General features: G+C 46.4%; 1 protein-coding gene across 3 annotated transcripts in view; it reads left to right on the top strand.

Annotated features, from left to right (window-relative positions):
* Positions 1–15,620, top strand: part of KSR2 (kinase suppressor of ras 2) — a gene marked incomplete at its 3' end in the record, with an annotated part of 362,386 nt that overhangs the window by 204,862 nt on the left and 141,904 nt on the right. The window lies entirely within an intron of this gene.

Below are 15,620 nucleotides of genomic sequence, written 5' to 3'. Positions count from 1 at the left end.
TCTCCAAGCAGCTCCTTGTTCTTAGGTTTCTGGACAAGGCGACAGGTCATGGACCCTCTGCTGAAGGCCTGGCCTGGTGTGCCTGAGGCTGAGTCAGAAGCCTGATTGGTTAAGGGGGTACTAGCAGCAGGTAGCAATAAAGACTGATGACACCAAACTGCGTCCAAGAAACCAGTCGCTGGAAGGGTTATACGGAGACTCAGGATGGGGGTGATTATGTAATGGGGCTTAATGAGGCTCGAGGCCCAGGTTCATTACCCACCCTGGAAGACCGAGGGGAGGAGCGCGTGTTGACAGAGGTTTGCGGCCTGAACCACGTTCTCGTCTCAGAATCGGGAGAGATTTTTGAGAAGTTCGGGTCTGACCTGACTTGGTGATGGCAATTCCATGTACATCGCTGCAGTCACCCGCAGTTTTTCTCCTCAAGAAGGAGCAAGTGGAGGTGCTGCTTCCCAGCCCTCCGCAGCTACCTCTCACCCCAGCAGATGCAGAAAGCACTTGTGTTGCCTAGCACCTGGGCTGTAGTTTAGAAACCCAGGTCCCAGCAGGTCCCTAACATGTACTGGCCGGACCATCTGCTACTTGCCAGGCAGACGCTTTGTAGGCATTGAAAGAGGAATACCTGCAAACAACTAAAAGGTTACAGGAAGGTTCATAATGAAAAGCATGGGTCCCTTGCGCCATCCCTCTTCTGATCCTGCTTTTTGAAAAAAACGCTTTCTATGTCTCATTCTTCTGGTGATCACTTCCCCAATGTTAACTAGGTCGTAGGAGGGCTTCTCAAGGTGTGTCCCAGACCAGCAGGCTCAGCATTACCGGAACGCTTGCTGGAAATGCAAAGTCTTCCTTTCCTCTGTCCAGACCTGCTGAACCAGAAGCTCTGGGGAGGGGGTCCGGCTGTCTGAGTTTTCGTCAGTGGATTCTGGGGATTTCTCCAGGGGATTCTGACAGCTAACATTTGCGAGTCACTCGCTTCTATGATGATTGGTTTCTTTTTTTAGCTTTTTATTTTGAAATCATTTCAAACTTACAGAAAAGTTGCAAGAACAATACAAAGGACACCTGTACCCCCTTTACTCGGAATCTTCAGATTTTAACAGTTCCTTACCTTTGCTTCCTCTAATCCCCTACCCCGACCCTCTTTCTGTCTCTCTTATGTTTATGAACCATTCAAGATTAGGTTGCATGCTCTCTGACGTGACCACACACAGTTACCAGATTCAGTAAACTCGACATTGAATTAAGACTTTCATTAACCATATTCCAATTTCAGCACTTGTCCCCATAGTGTCCTTTATAGCATTTTGTGTGTGTGTGTGTGTGTGTGTGTGTGTGTGTGTGATATAGCATCACATATTGCATTTGGCGGTTGTGTCAAGCTTGACCGGTCCCTTAGCCTTGGTTGTTTGTCACTTGGACATCTCTGACAAATAGGGAGCAGCTACTTGACTGAATGCCCCTCACTTTGGGTTTGTCTGATATTTCCCCCTGGTTAGACTCGGGCTGTACGGTCTTGGGTAGGACTTCTACTTAAGTGGTGTACCCCATCTTTGAGGGACCAGCGCTGCCAGATCTTTGAATTTTTCAAAAGAAGTCAAAGACTGTGACTTTTACGATAAATTACCCAATTTAAAAATGTTAGCATCTAATGAAAAACTTTGGAACACTGCGTGAAGCAGTACTAAATAACCCCACAGGTGTGTGTGGGTCGTGTTTGGTTTCGGGGCTCCCCGTTTTTAACCTCTGTTCCAGCAGCATAGAGGTTAGAACTGGTAGGGGCCTCAGAAATCATTGAGTCCAACCCCTCATTTTATAGAGGGGGAAGCTGAGGTCAGAGAGTAGAAGGGACTTGCTCAGGGTTCCAGAGCTGGGGTTTGAAGCCAGGACTTCCGTGCGCAGCTAAGGGCTCTCTCCATTACACCAAGATAGTTGCAAAACGATCGCCTCTGCCGCTGAAAATGCTCCAGAGGAAGGAAACAGCGTTTTTGTTTAAAAGGTCGTGCATTTTGTGTGTCTGAAGGGCTAGGGGTGTGTGTGTGTGTGTGTGTGTGTGTGTGTGTGTGTGGTGCGTGCATGTGGGTGTGTATGTTGAATGTGAGGCTGCTTCTGAGTTTTTACCATCCACTCTCCTTTGATCTGCTTGTACATTTTGTCACTCCTGCCTTAGCACAAACATTTTGGGCTCAGCATGCAGCAGACAACCTTGGACCTTTTGTTATGGTTGCTCCCACCAGGAAAGGCGGCAACAAAAATTGGTTGGTGTTAGGAGCCCGGAGCTGGCGGGGGAAAGGGGAGGCATTTGCATCTACTGAAGGGAGTCCTTGGCCCGATACACAATGTCAACGAGGGCAGTCCTATTCCCTGTCATCAGGACCTGTGTCTGATTGTGCCTTTGTCCCAGTAATACCCTCCCAGGGAGTAATTCTCTGATTCAAGCTGATTTCATAGCAACAAGAAAAGAAGTAACTAGTGTAACAACTGTAACTATACAGTGTACACCAGGCATTCCTATTTCTTGTCCATGCTCCTACACTGCCGTTCTGTGGATAAGGAAACTGATTCCACAAGGAGAAATCCATGGTTAGAGGTTACATGGTGCATCAGAGCCAAGAAGAGAAACCATCGCACCTTTAGCCTACAGATCACATGAGTTCTTTGCGTATAACTTGACCTGACCTAATTTCCTTGAGACCGTGAGTGGGGGCACAGTGGATTGTTTTAATCAAATTTGCCCCTACCGCAACAAAACTGGTTCTTCTCGAGTGGCCCCATCTTACATATCTACTGGGTGTTGGCAAGTCTGTATTTATCTAGGTGTGATCTTTGTCCCTTCCTTTCCATAACGCCCATCTCCAAGTTTTGTTGAATTACCCTTCTAAATCAGGGGTCGGGAAACTTTCTGTACAGAACCAGATAGTAAGTATTTTCGGTATTGCCGGCTATATGGTCTCCGTCACAACTACCCAACTCTGCCGTGGTAGCATGAAGCAATACCAAAACAAGTGGGTGTGTGGTTGTGTTCCAATAAAGTTTTATTTATAAAAACTGGCAAGGGGCCAGATTTGGCTGGCAGGATGTAAATTTCGACCTCTGTTCTTCTACTTGTTTCCATATCCTTTTCCGTCACCACCACTCTGGTCCAAACTATGAAAGAGTCTCCAAATGGGTCTTTCCGTATCCTCTTTGGCCCCAAATCCAATCAACCGAAGTGATCTCCGAGTGAGAATGTGCCCCCCCCCAAAAAACCAGGTTAAAATTCTGCCACGATCTCCTATCGCTCACAGGTGTGACAGCCCAGATCCTTGACCTGGTCCTCAGTGCCCTGGGTGAGCTGGTTGATGTCCCCTCTCTCGTCTCTTCTTGCCCTCTCTGCCCCACTGGCCTTGTTCTTGTTTTAATTCCTTACGTGAACTGTGTTCTCTCCTGCCTCAACCCCTCATTGTTGTCACTTCATCTCAATCACCACTTCCTTGTGAAAGCCTTCCCTAGCTCCCCAAGTTGTATCAGTTGTACCTTCTCTCATCCCTCATTCTTTTCTTCAGGAGCACCTTATGACAATTTGCAGCCATCTGTTTAGTGGCCTGTGCTCCCACTATCAGTTCCACGAGGGTAAGGACCATCTTGCTCTTGCTCATTCCTGGATCTGCAGTGCTTGGCCTGGAGCTGGCACACCTAGATATTTTTGAATGGACAGTAGTATTTTCAAGCATTTTGTGGCCAGCTCCCTGAATCTTCAGCTACTCAGAATCTAGAGGGCAAATGGAGAAAGGATTCTGCGAGTTGCCCTCCAGAGCTGCAGAGCTCGCTGGTTTGCGCATCACCGAGGCAGGGACTGAATGAAGTTGCTGGACTTTGGTACAATCTGTGGGAGTATATGGATGGTTCTCCTGCCTTTGTTGACCAGAGAAACAGGCATCCAAGCAAAATGGCCCCCAAAACCGTTTTGGTGATTGGAAAATAAGCAGGTCGTTCTCACTGCACAAGGGATCCAACATGTAGTTTGAAACTCATGGTTATAAGCAGTGGATAACCACCCTTGAGATGTCTTTTTTTTCTTTTTCAGTATGAAGGTCTCTTACTGGCACATGTAACTGAAAAGTCCTGGGGTTGTGTAGGCTTCAGGCATGGTTGTGTCTGGGGCCTCAGTTCATGTCAGGACTCTGCCTATATCTCCCAGTGCAGCTTTTCTCCAGGATGGCTGCACTTTTAGGCTCCCTGTGGTGGCAAGATGGCCCCTGAAGTCCCAACCTCTTCCCTGTTCTGGCCCATAGTAGGGAAGTGAGATGGTTTAGGTCTGAGATTCACTGATTCAACCAGCGTGGCTGTATGCTTACCCGTACGTACACCAATGGGTAGTGTCAGGGAAATGGAATGCTAACTTACTGGCTTCGGCCTGGGCTTGATCTTTCCCTTTGGGCTTAGAAAATGGGGGTTGTGATTCACCGTACCCCATGCTGCTCTGTTCGAGGCCCCTGTTAAAGCAGTTGTCCCCTCTGTTGAAAGTCAGGGCATCACCAGGCAGGCATGGGGGGGGGGCGCTTAGTGCCCACATCCATCTCCCCCTCCTTCTCCCTTCTCTGTTGATGCGCCCTTGCTCCTCCCCATCCTATCTGTCTGACCTAATGTCCATCTGTCCCTCTGAATGAGCCAATTTTGTTTTCTGTTGGTGTCCCCGTAGAACACTGTCGCCCACCCCTTTTCTCCCTCCGTGTCACCTTCCTGCTCTCAGTCTGCCCCCCACCCATCATTGCCTCTTATCGTCCCTTTCTCTTTCTCCCCTCCCTCCTGTCTCCAGTTGCCCATCTTCCAGCGTCCTGAGCTGTGCCAGCCACTCTGTGCTGTGTTCCTGGATAGAGATGGTCTGGAGAAGGTGGGTGGAGGGCTGGCAGGAGGGAAGACTAATCCCCTCCCTCCCAAGCACCTGTCTTTTGGGAGAAAGGCCCAGGACCTGGTGCTAAGCACTGAGGAGAGGGAGGGAGGGGCAGGTGGCAGAGGTGCCCTATCTGGGGCAGGGGCTGCTGTGCCTCTTCCAGGGGGACCCCACTGCTGACCCTATCACGACAGACCTGCAGTCTTAGGTCCTATAGTGTTCATTGGTGTGGCCCCAGCCTGCCTCCAGCCGGCGTCATTATTTTCTGTCAAGCCTCTCTGACGGCCTTGGGCCTCCACATTCCCTGGAAAACCCAGGAGCCACTGTGAGTAGCACCAGCACCTTAGGACTGCTGGGAGGCCACTGTGGGATTGGAGGTAGAGTAATGTAGTAGAATGCCCAGAGGCTGTACCTCAGGCTACCACTGAACCTCTCTGTTTTCCCGTCTGTTAAATGGGCTAGTGCTCATGTAAGTCTCTGACCTTGCAGATCTACAATGAGAATCAAATGAGCCAATGAGATACGTGAGCTATTACAGGCTGTAAACTGCCGTAAGAATGTTTAGGCCAGGGGTCAGCTACTTTTCCCTAAAGGACCAGAGCGCGAGTGTTTTTCGGTTTTACAGGTCAGCAGACTTTGTCACAGCTACTCACCTCTTCTGTAGTAGCATGAATGCAGCCTTGTGTAATCAGATGGGCAGGGCTATCTTCCAATAAAGCTTTATTAACAGAAACAGGCAGTGGGCCGGATTTGGCTCAGACTTCAGAGCTAAACAAGACTTGGTTTCAGATCCCAGTTCTGTCCCCTAAAGGCTGTGATGCCTTGAGTAAGAGAGGTCCCCAAACATCAGTTTCTCATCTGCAAAGTTAGAAGAGTCAGGTCTCCCTCATAGCGTGGTTGTAAGATTAAATGAGAGAATGCATGTAAACGTCTAGCAGTGTCAGGCACATGGTGAGTAGGTAATAGACACCAGTCACTGTTATTTACATAATGTTACGTGTGTGTGTGTGTGTGTAGGTATGCGCAGGCACACCCATATATTCCTTCCAGGAGCTGCAGTTGTTTTCTGTGCAAGAAGACCCAAAGCTGTGTGGTGTTCAGTGAGGCTTTTCCACCCACCTTATTTAATGAGGCCACTTCACAGTCAGCCCTCACGAGAAGCCAAGGGCCTGTTTCCTCTACAGCTCAGTTCGTCCGCACTGAGGTGGCTACTCCATCCGACCCCTTCCAAACAGTCTCGGATTCTGTTTCCTGGGACGATGGGTGGGAAGGGAGACTGTGAAGTTGAGGTTTGCCCACGGGACAATATGGCCATTGCACATATGTAAACTTAATTCTGAGAGCAGATATATGGTGTGGGGGACCCAGTGGTCTAGAGAGAGGCGGCAGTCCTTACTTACCCAGTTTTTCTGCCTTTTAGAAATTCCACGGAACCTGGACAGAGGGGTGGGGGTTATTTGTAAAAGGGGTGCCTGGCTTAGAGACCTCCAAGACTGCATTTGTCAGGGCTTTTTCTGAAGCGGGCAACAGAGACCCACCACACACAGGCTTCAGCAGACAAAGGGGAACTTGCTGGTTCATGTACTGAAAAGAAAAATTTTAGATATAAACAAGGGCTTCAGGAATGGCTGTATCTAGGAGTTGAGCGTCGCCAGGACATGTTCTTTTTCTCTCTCTGTCTCACAGTCCTGCTTTCCTCCGTGTGGGATTCATTCTTTGTTAGGCTCTCCCCTGCGTGGTGGCCCTTGGCTACTCCAGGCTTCCACTGTAACAGATCTAAGTGCATCAGAAAAAAGAGTCCTAGTATTAGCTCTGATTGGTCTGATGGGGGACATATATGTCTATCCTGATCTCGAGTCAGTTAGGTGGAATACGCAATGTGGCCTGAGTCAGTGACCCACTCCTAAAGCTGTGGGATGGAGCCAACCCCACTGAACCAGTCGGGTTGTGATCAAGGGGAGTGGATCTCGCAGGAACGCCAGGGTGATGTCACTCCCAGAATGAGAATGCCGAGCAGACAGAACAGCTGCCCCCTATAAAAAACCACTGGTCTGTGGGTTGGGCACCTGTGGTTCCGGTTCTCACTTGTTTCTAAGAACTAGAATGATTATTAATTCAGAAGAGGAACATAAACCAATCTGATAAGTATTCCCTTCACTGCTTACTTGAGATTCCCACGTTCAGAGGGTGTCGGGAATCTCTTTTTTTCCCCCCTTCACCGTCCGCTTTCAGTTGTTCATGAAGCAAGAAGGAACAGCTTCTAGCCGGGTGGTTCGCAACCTTGGTTGTACATTGAAATCACCTGGTGGTGGTGGTGGTGGTGGGAGGGGACCTTTAAAACTTCTGATTCCCAGGCCGCACCCTAGTCCAGTGACGTCAGAGTCCTTGGAGGCTGGGGTCCGGGCATCAGTAAAGCTCCCTGGGTGATTGCAATGTGCAGCCAAGTTCAAGAACCACTGAGCCAGCTGGAGTCGCCAGCATATTCAGAAGCTGTCGTAGGTAAAACGAAGGTCTTGCAGGATTTTCTGAACTCCTATGACTTCAGTGGAGGTGCTGCGAACTTTCTCCTCTCATCTTAAACCCCAAAAATAAACAGAAGACAGATTTAGGACTGCGATGTGGTCCCATGTGATTTAGAGGCGCTGAGGCCACGATTCACCAGCGCTCCTCCTGCTTACGAACACATCGATGACTGTCAGATTATCTGGTCCCCTGGCTGCATCTTCAGCTGGCACTGAGGCATCTGCTCAGGCCCCTGAATGCACATTTGCAGGTGTGGAGGAAGTGGGTGGGCGGGCAGGTGTGAAATATAGACAGCTGTGGTTCTTGGGGCAGATGACAAATCAGGCAATGGGGACAGTCTCCAATGAGGAGACTTTGACAGCTGTCCAGAGGGGCCTAAAACATCACCTACCCAAGGATCATTCATTCATTCAGCAGGTGCTTATGGAGGACCTGCAAAATCAGGCACTGTGTGGTGGTGTCAGAATAAAATTGTCCACCCTATATATAAGATTGAGAACAAGAGGAGACCCTGGCCTTTCATATGTGCCATGGACCAGCTGCATCCGAATCTCTTTTCCATCCTGTTCTCTCAGGCGGAGCCCAGAATCTGGGTATTTAACAAGCTCCCCAAGGAATTATGATTCAGAGACCCAGCGCCCAGACCAGGGTGGGACCCAGTGATGTTTTTAACCAGCTGCCAGCCAGATAAAAACAAACAAACAAAAAAACCCCAAAAGGATAAGAAACATACACTGTTTTTATGAAGTATGTTAGTGAATTTAATAAAAAGCCCTTTAGTTTGAGATAATGTCCTTCAGATCTTTTTGGTGTTAAATGCCCTTTTTAAAGTGAAATGATTTGTAATTATAGATGGGGATTGTATTCTATGAGTGCCCTTTCTTGGACACAAACATTGCCAACTCTAGGTGGTTCGCTTATTTATTAAATTTATGGGTCCATAAAATTCAAGTCAGAGACCCTTTTTCTAGTTTGAAGTTTTAAAGGCTGATTATTAATATTATTTAGTAACAAGTCTTCTTCAAAAAGAATTTTATATAAACCCCCAGTATCTGAATAAGCAGATAAAAGTGGAGTTGTTCTGGTTTATGTGCAGCAACGGCTATGTGCCCCATCCTCTGGGTCTCCCCTTTCTCCTATCCCCTGACTGTGGTGGCCCCTGAGACGCTTCTTTGAAACTCAATTTGGAAACTGCTATCCTAGAAATTCCTTTAAATGTTAAGGATGGGAAACCTGAGGCCCTAAGAGGGAGAGTATTCTTCCAAACTTATGATTCTTAATTGGGTTCAGTCATCCAGAGGCTGACATATCATTGATGAATTAAAAAGACCCCTCCCACCAACCCCAGTAAGGATTTCGCTCCTGGTAGGTGTCGGGAGTGGGGTCTTCACTGTAACAATCCCAGGAGGTGGAGTCTGATTTTCTCACGTTAAAAAAGAGGAGATCTGTAGTCCAGGGAGGAAGTTCTGTGGCTTTCTCAGGGTCTCAGCCTGTGGGAACAGGTTCTTCAGATGAAACCGTTTTCTTAAACCTCTTCCTGACCAAGAGGGAGGAAGACCCAGGACCTGGTGCACCTTGTGGTTCAGAGCTCTTTTCCCCTTTTCTTATGTGACAAAGCCAGCTCTGGAGTGCTGGGGCAACCTATGGCTTTTCCTGGAGTGTAACTGTTGAATTGATCCCTTCAAGAGTCATTCCTCCATCTGTCCATCTGACCAAAAATATGTGTGTACCAGGGACAGGCGGATGAATAGATATTCAAGATCTTTATTCCTCGTGGAACCTCCAGGCTGCTGTGGAGACAGATCTTACAGAGCCAGTTATATTGGCAATGCGAGCTGCAAAGTGGATGTCCAGGATGCCGCGGGAAGGAAGACAGGGGAGCGAGGTGGGGCAGGGAGGAGCAGGGACACCTGATCTAACTAGAGGATCAGGGAAGGCTTCCACGAACAAGGGTCAGTTATGCCGAGACCTGATGGCTAAGTAGGGCTAGCCAGAGGACACATGGGATGGACGTGCATTTAAGGCAGAAGGAACAGCCTGTGCTGAAAGAGTTGGACAGGTTTGGGAGCATGGGTGGCTGTGAACATGGATCAGGGGAGAGAGATGGAGGTGAGACTGGAGAGATGAAAAGATCCAGGAGTATCTGGGGTTTCATCTCAGTGCCGAGAGAAGCTTTTAAGCCTCGGGCTCAGGTACTGACTCAGCTGTGCTGTTTTCACACTTCCCTTCAATGGCAACGTCTGCTGTCGGACAGGTGGGTCTGCTATGGGTTGAATTGATTTCCCCAAAAAGATACGTTGAAGGCCTAACCGCCAGGACCTCAGAACACGACCTTATTTGGAAATGGGACCATTGCAAATGTGATTGATCAAGTTACGATGAGGTCATACTGGAGTAGGTTGGGACCTTAATCTAATAGGACTGGTGTCCTTCTCCGAGGAGGGAAATTCAGACACAGAGACAGAAACATACAAAGAGAAGGTCATGTGACCATGGAGGCAGAGATGGAGGGATGCAGCTATGAGCCAAGGAGCACCAAAGATTGCGGCCACCACCAGAAACTGGAAGAAGCGAGGAAGGATTCTACGCAGTCTCACGTGGAGCCTAGCCCTGCTCACACCTTGATTTCTGGCCTCCAGAACTGTGAAAGAACCCATTTTTTGCTGTTTTAAGCCACCCAGTTTAGGCTGCTTCATTACGGCAGCCCTAGGACACTAACAAGTGTCTGGAAGGGGTCCATCTTCAGCGCTGAAGTATGCGAGTCCCATGCAGATGAGTTAGTCCCCCGGTGACTGCATCATCAGTCTGGGAGTAACCTGGGTGCTTTTTGGGAAAATGACATGAGCTCTTCTCAGCTGTGAAATTGCTCATCCATCAATGTGTTCGAGTGATCACCTCGCAGATGGCCTCCCAGTGACCATAAAGAGTTAAGTGCCACTTCCCAAAATGGCCCCTGGCTCCCTGGACGGCTTTTTGCCAGGGAAGAGAATCTGGACAAACAGCCCAGAGGGGCCCTTGGCGGAGGATGGGGTGGGAGCCAGTGAAACACAGCTGTTCCCACCCACCCTCAGGCACACGGGTCTGTACAGCCGGCAACACTGTGGGACCAGGCTCTTATGATGAAACCATTTTCCCAGCCAAAAGAGCTTCATCAGGACCCCCTTTGCTTACTGTTGTCACCCCACTTTCTGATTTAATAGTAAACGAGGTAAAAGGCATTTCTTCATTCACAAAGGCCACTGGTCACTTGCATATGATGCAATGGGTGTTGAATGGATTTGAAACCCCGGTTCGGCCATCCCTCACTGCAGTGTGGGGGGTGGAGCTGGAGGTGGGGTTAGTCACCCTCTCCGAGACTCAGTTTCCCCATCTGGAAAGTGAGGATTCTTCTACTTGTCCCGCAGCAGTATGATAAAGATTACATTCCTGAATGGGTGACAAAGTGGTTTCTAAACTGAAGAGTGCTGTTCTACTGGGGAAAGCCGATTGGGAAGGACCTAGGCCAGGTTGCAGAGGCTTGAGTGGAGCCCCCATCCCCCTGTTCAGAGTTTTCAGTAGGACGCATCCTTTGGTCTTTCTGGTAAAGATTAATAAGGCTGAGCAGCATGTTCCTTCCCCCAGCAATGTGGCTGCTGCAGCAGTTCTCTCCCAGCCCAATGTTATAGGTGTTCGTCTCACTGGTTTTCTCTTTCTGTAAACCATTTTTTTCAAATAGTGTATTTGCTTATATACATGTGTGTGTGTGCTGTGATATATGTGTTTGTAATGTATATACATTTTAAAGAATAGTAAAATTTTAATGCAGTATTTTACAAAAGCAGATGGGTAAACTATGGCCTTCGGGCTGGATGCCTGTTTTTATTAATAAAGTTTTATTTGAACCAGGGCCAGGGTTACAGAATGGCAGGCAAAGCAAGGTCATGGAAGTGCAGGGTCACTTCCTATTCTCATATAAAAGTTTGATACTTTGTTCATTCTGGGTTTTTTTGCATTCACTTTAAAAAATGTTACATTAGAATATTTTTACCTTTGTACCTGAGTGTTTTGGCCTCCCCCTTAACTTTTGTGCTGGAGGCTAGTGTCTCCCATGCCTGCCCCCCCTGGTCCCGGCTCTGATAAAAATACTCAGAAACTGACCTTGAACTTGAGAACTAGAACATCACAAGCTCCTGCAAGCCCATTATGTGCATCTCCTGAGTGCATCCCCCTTTTATCCTCCAGAGATCGCACCATCCTGAATTTGTTTTACCATGCCTTGCTTGTCGTTGTGGAATACGTCGCATGTACACGTCCCTAAACATCTAGTTTAGTTTTGCCTGGTTTTGAACTTCATAAAAATGGGATCCTACCTCCCGTATTTTGCTTTTATATATTGAATAGTCTGGTTTTGAAATTCATGTGAATCGTAGTTCATTCGTTTTTTCGGCTGTCACATGCTGTGTTTCACCAGTTCTGAGACACACATGTCTCTGCACATTTTAACACGTCTGGGATTGGGCTGTGCCTTGCAATCTGTGACACTTCACTGTTGCTGTCAGCCTGGCAGGGTCGGGCTATACCCTGTTTCTCTGAAAATAAGAGCTAGCTGGGCCATCAGCTCTCATGCGTCTTTTGAAGCAAAAATTAATGTAAGACCCGGTCTTATTTTACTATAATATAAGCCTGGGTCTTATATAATATAAGACCAGGTCTCATATTAATTTTTGCTCCGCAAGATGCGTTAGAGCTGATTGTCTGGCTAGGTCTTATTTTCGGAGAAACACAATAATGTCCTTGCCTGCCTGTCCAGTACACACAGACAGAGCTCTTCGCTGTCGCCACTTCTAACGCATTATGTGTTGTTGCTCTTACAGGAGCTGAGTTTAATTAGAGTTTAAAAGGTCTTCAAAAATATTACACTACGGCTTGGCCTTGAAACCAAAAGACTGTCAATTGTGTATTGTCTATATAGAAAGGCATGAGAACAGAGCGGCATGATGTCTGGTAAAATATGTCTAAAGAAATCTAAAAGAGACTTTAAAATTACACTAGATGTAAAATGTTAAGTATAAGAAAGCACAGTATCATAGATTAATTGACTGCCTCTTTCTCTCTCAGTGGTCCATAAATTAATGACCTTACACTCAATGACGTCGTAAGTCAGTGAAATATGGTAATATTCCATGGTATGAGTAGACCACAATTATTGCACACATTCCTTTGTTGAAGGACACCTGGGTTCTTTCCTGGTTTTTTACTGTGAAGCATTCTTGGACATTCTACTGGTGTACTTGAGCATCTAAAACAAGTCGCCCAAATTTCTCTGGTGGTACCAGTCCCTGGGGCATTTGTTTAAAAATCTTGATTGCTGGGTTGAATCCTGCACCTTTTGAATCGGCTTCTCCAGGGAGAAGCCTGGGGTTGAGTCCTGGATATAAAAGTGTCCTTCTTAATTTTTATCAGGAAAGTGTTGGAAAGAGTGATCAAGGAGATATTCCTGGGAGTAGATCTGCTGGGTCTGAGAATCTGCTCAAGAGTTGCCAACCTGATGAGATCAGATTTTCTCAACTTCACTAGGGACATTTGGGCATGAGTAATTCTTTATGGTGGAGACTGTTCTGTGCGTTGTAGGTAGCATGTTTGGCCTCTACCTGCAAGATGCCAGCAGGATCTCCCCACCAACAAACACATTTAAGAAACCAATATGTCTCCAGATATTGCTAGGTGCCCTCTGGGGGGAAGAATTAGCCCTGGCCAAGAACCCCTGGATTGTTAGATGGTGGATAATTGGTTGCGAGAATGGTGACTTCGATTTCTATGTTCACCAGCACCGCTGATGGGTGTTCCTTTTGCTCCATATTCTTGCCAACCTCCATATGGTCAGACTGTTTTAACTATTTTGCCAATCTGGTGAGAACAAAATGGTGTCTCAGCTTATTTTCAGCTTGCATTTCCCTGCTGGCTGATGATGTTGAGGGCCTTTTCATGAGTGTATTGGCCTGTTGTGTTTCATCCTCTGTGAAATGTCTATGTCTCTTGCTCATTTTTTTTTTTTTTCTGTTGAATTGTGTCTCTTTTTCTTCTTGACTTTCAGGAACTAAAAAACATTATTCCCAGTTCTAATTCTTTGTTATATATGTGGCAAATATCATCTACTGATTTGTGGCATGTCTTCTCCTTTCTTTATTGTCTCTTTTGATGAATAGAAGGTTTTAACATTAATGTAGCCAAATGCATCATCATTTCTTTCCTTTACGGTTTTTGGCTTTTCAAAAAAATCTTATTTAATGAATTCTTTCTGCCTTGAGGTCATAAACATATTGTCCTATATATTCTTCTAAAAGTTGTGAAGTTTTACCTTTGACATTTAAGTTCTTGATTCATCTGGAATTGATTTTGGTGTATGATATAAGGCAGGGTCCTATTTTTTTCCTAAATGGACAATCACCCAGCGCCATTTATCAAACAGCCTTTCTTTCCCCACACTGATCTGCCACGTCAATGTGTCATTTCTCAGATATCCACATTCACTCACGATTGTTCCTGTGTGTTTTATTCTTTTCCACTGGTTGTCACTCGTTTCTATCCTCAGTTTTCCTTTTTCATATGTACATGTGTACATATGTTTTCATATTATCATATGTATCTGGATAATTTTTTTAATTTTTGCTTTTCTTTTATTGAAAAAAATATTTCCCTCTTAAATGCAGTGCGGAATCCCGGAACAGAAGAAAGGACATTAGTGAAAGCTAGTGAAATCCTAATAAAGTCTGTTATTTACTTAATAAAATTGACCAACATTGGTTTCTTAGTTTATATAAGATGCTGACAAGGAGGGGAAGCTGGGTGAAAAGTATATGGGTACTCTGTACTATCTTTGTAATTTTTCTGGAAATTGAAAAGTATTCCAAAATAAAAAGTTGATTTAAAAAATTTCCCTCATTTCTTAAATTCTTTTTTTTGCCCTTTCTATTATTAACTCTTTCTCTTAATCCTTAAACCCATCACTTTTACATTTTTTTAATTTATCATCTCTTCGATTTAAACCATTTGTCTTAATCTTTGATCTCTTTTGCCCTCCATTGTTTAAATTTTTGCTTCATTGACTGGCAGTCCTTTTTTTTATTTTAAATCTCATTTCTTTTATCTCACTGTTTAAGGTAACATTCTGAATGTCTTCTATTTATTGGAATTCTAACTCATTTTTAACTGTTAGATGTTTCATCTCTTTTAGTTTGCTCTCAGCTTTATTTAATCTCTTCATAATCATCTACTCTCCCTTCATTATTTAAACTATATGTTGCTTCCCTCCTCTGCTTCTGCCTGAATATATTTCTCTTATTTCGGGGTGTGTTTATAACAGCAGAAAAGCTTGGTCATGGGAGACAGTAAGGAACAAGACATCGTGAAAGGAGGAGACAGGAAGCCTGCTTCCTTCTGCCCCCGAGTTTTAGCAGCAGATTCTGGCTTTTCCAGAAGGCTTCCACCCTAGGAGCCTGGCCGGGGGTTAACCCCTGCAGGCTGCAGTTCTCTGTGTGTAGATGGCATGTTTGATTTGCTGGAATACCAGCAGCCATAACACCTTGGGCAGGTCTTGTGTGTGATGTTACCTCCTTAAAAGTCATGGTCCGGTGTCTGGAGCCTTTGCATTGGCCCTCTGTCATCTCTGTTGGATGCGTTTGGGCCCACTGCTCTTACCTCCCCTAGCTTCAAGATGGCCAGCGCGTCTGCTTTCGGGCCTAACTCAGGTTTTCCAGAATGGTGGATATGATTTGTCTCAACACTTGCATTCTCCTTGCCAAGAAACAGCCCATCTCCTCAGAGGTAACCTAGATGATTCCAGGGTTCTCAGCGCAGACAGATCACCTCTGGGGCTCTGAGTGTTGGATGTGGCTGGTTTAAAGGGACCCAACCCTGATTTCCTGCCTTCCCAGGGGCATGGCAAGGGAAGTGTAACTTAAAGTGCAAATTCCTCCTTGCAAGTGTGTGTATTTGAATGGCAGCCGAGGGGAGAGAGGACTCCTGTAAGACTTCATCCCGGGGGCATCTTACCCCAGTCCCCTTCTGCTTGGAGTGGATTTTCTCCTCATTGTAATCCCGACCTGCGAGCTGTCTGCATTCATGGTTGGCCTGTGCAAGTTTGGTGGCTGAGGAAGGCCTGGGGACTCGGGCTTTCATACTCCACGGGGTTCTGAGCTGTGTGAGGGCCATCTTGTACATCCTGCCTTTCTTCTTTCATCGGAGCACT

Source organism: Rhinolophus hipposideros, assembly GCF_964194185.1.
Source record: "Rhinolophus hipposideros genome assembly, chromosome: 24".
In the NCBI taxonomy this organism is placed as follows: Eukaryota; Metazoa; Chordata; class Mammalia; order Chiroptera; family Rhinolophidae; genus Rhinolophus; species Rhinolophus hipposideros.
Note: the sequence above shows the minus strand (reverse complement) of the source record. Positions and strands in the feature narration are given on the sequence as shown.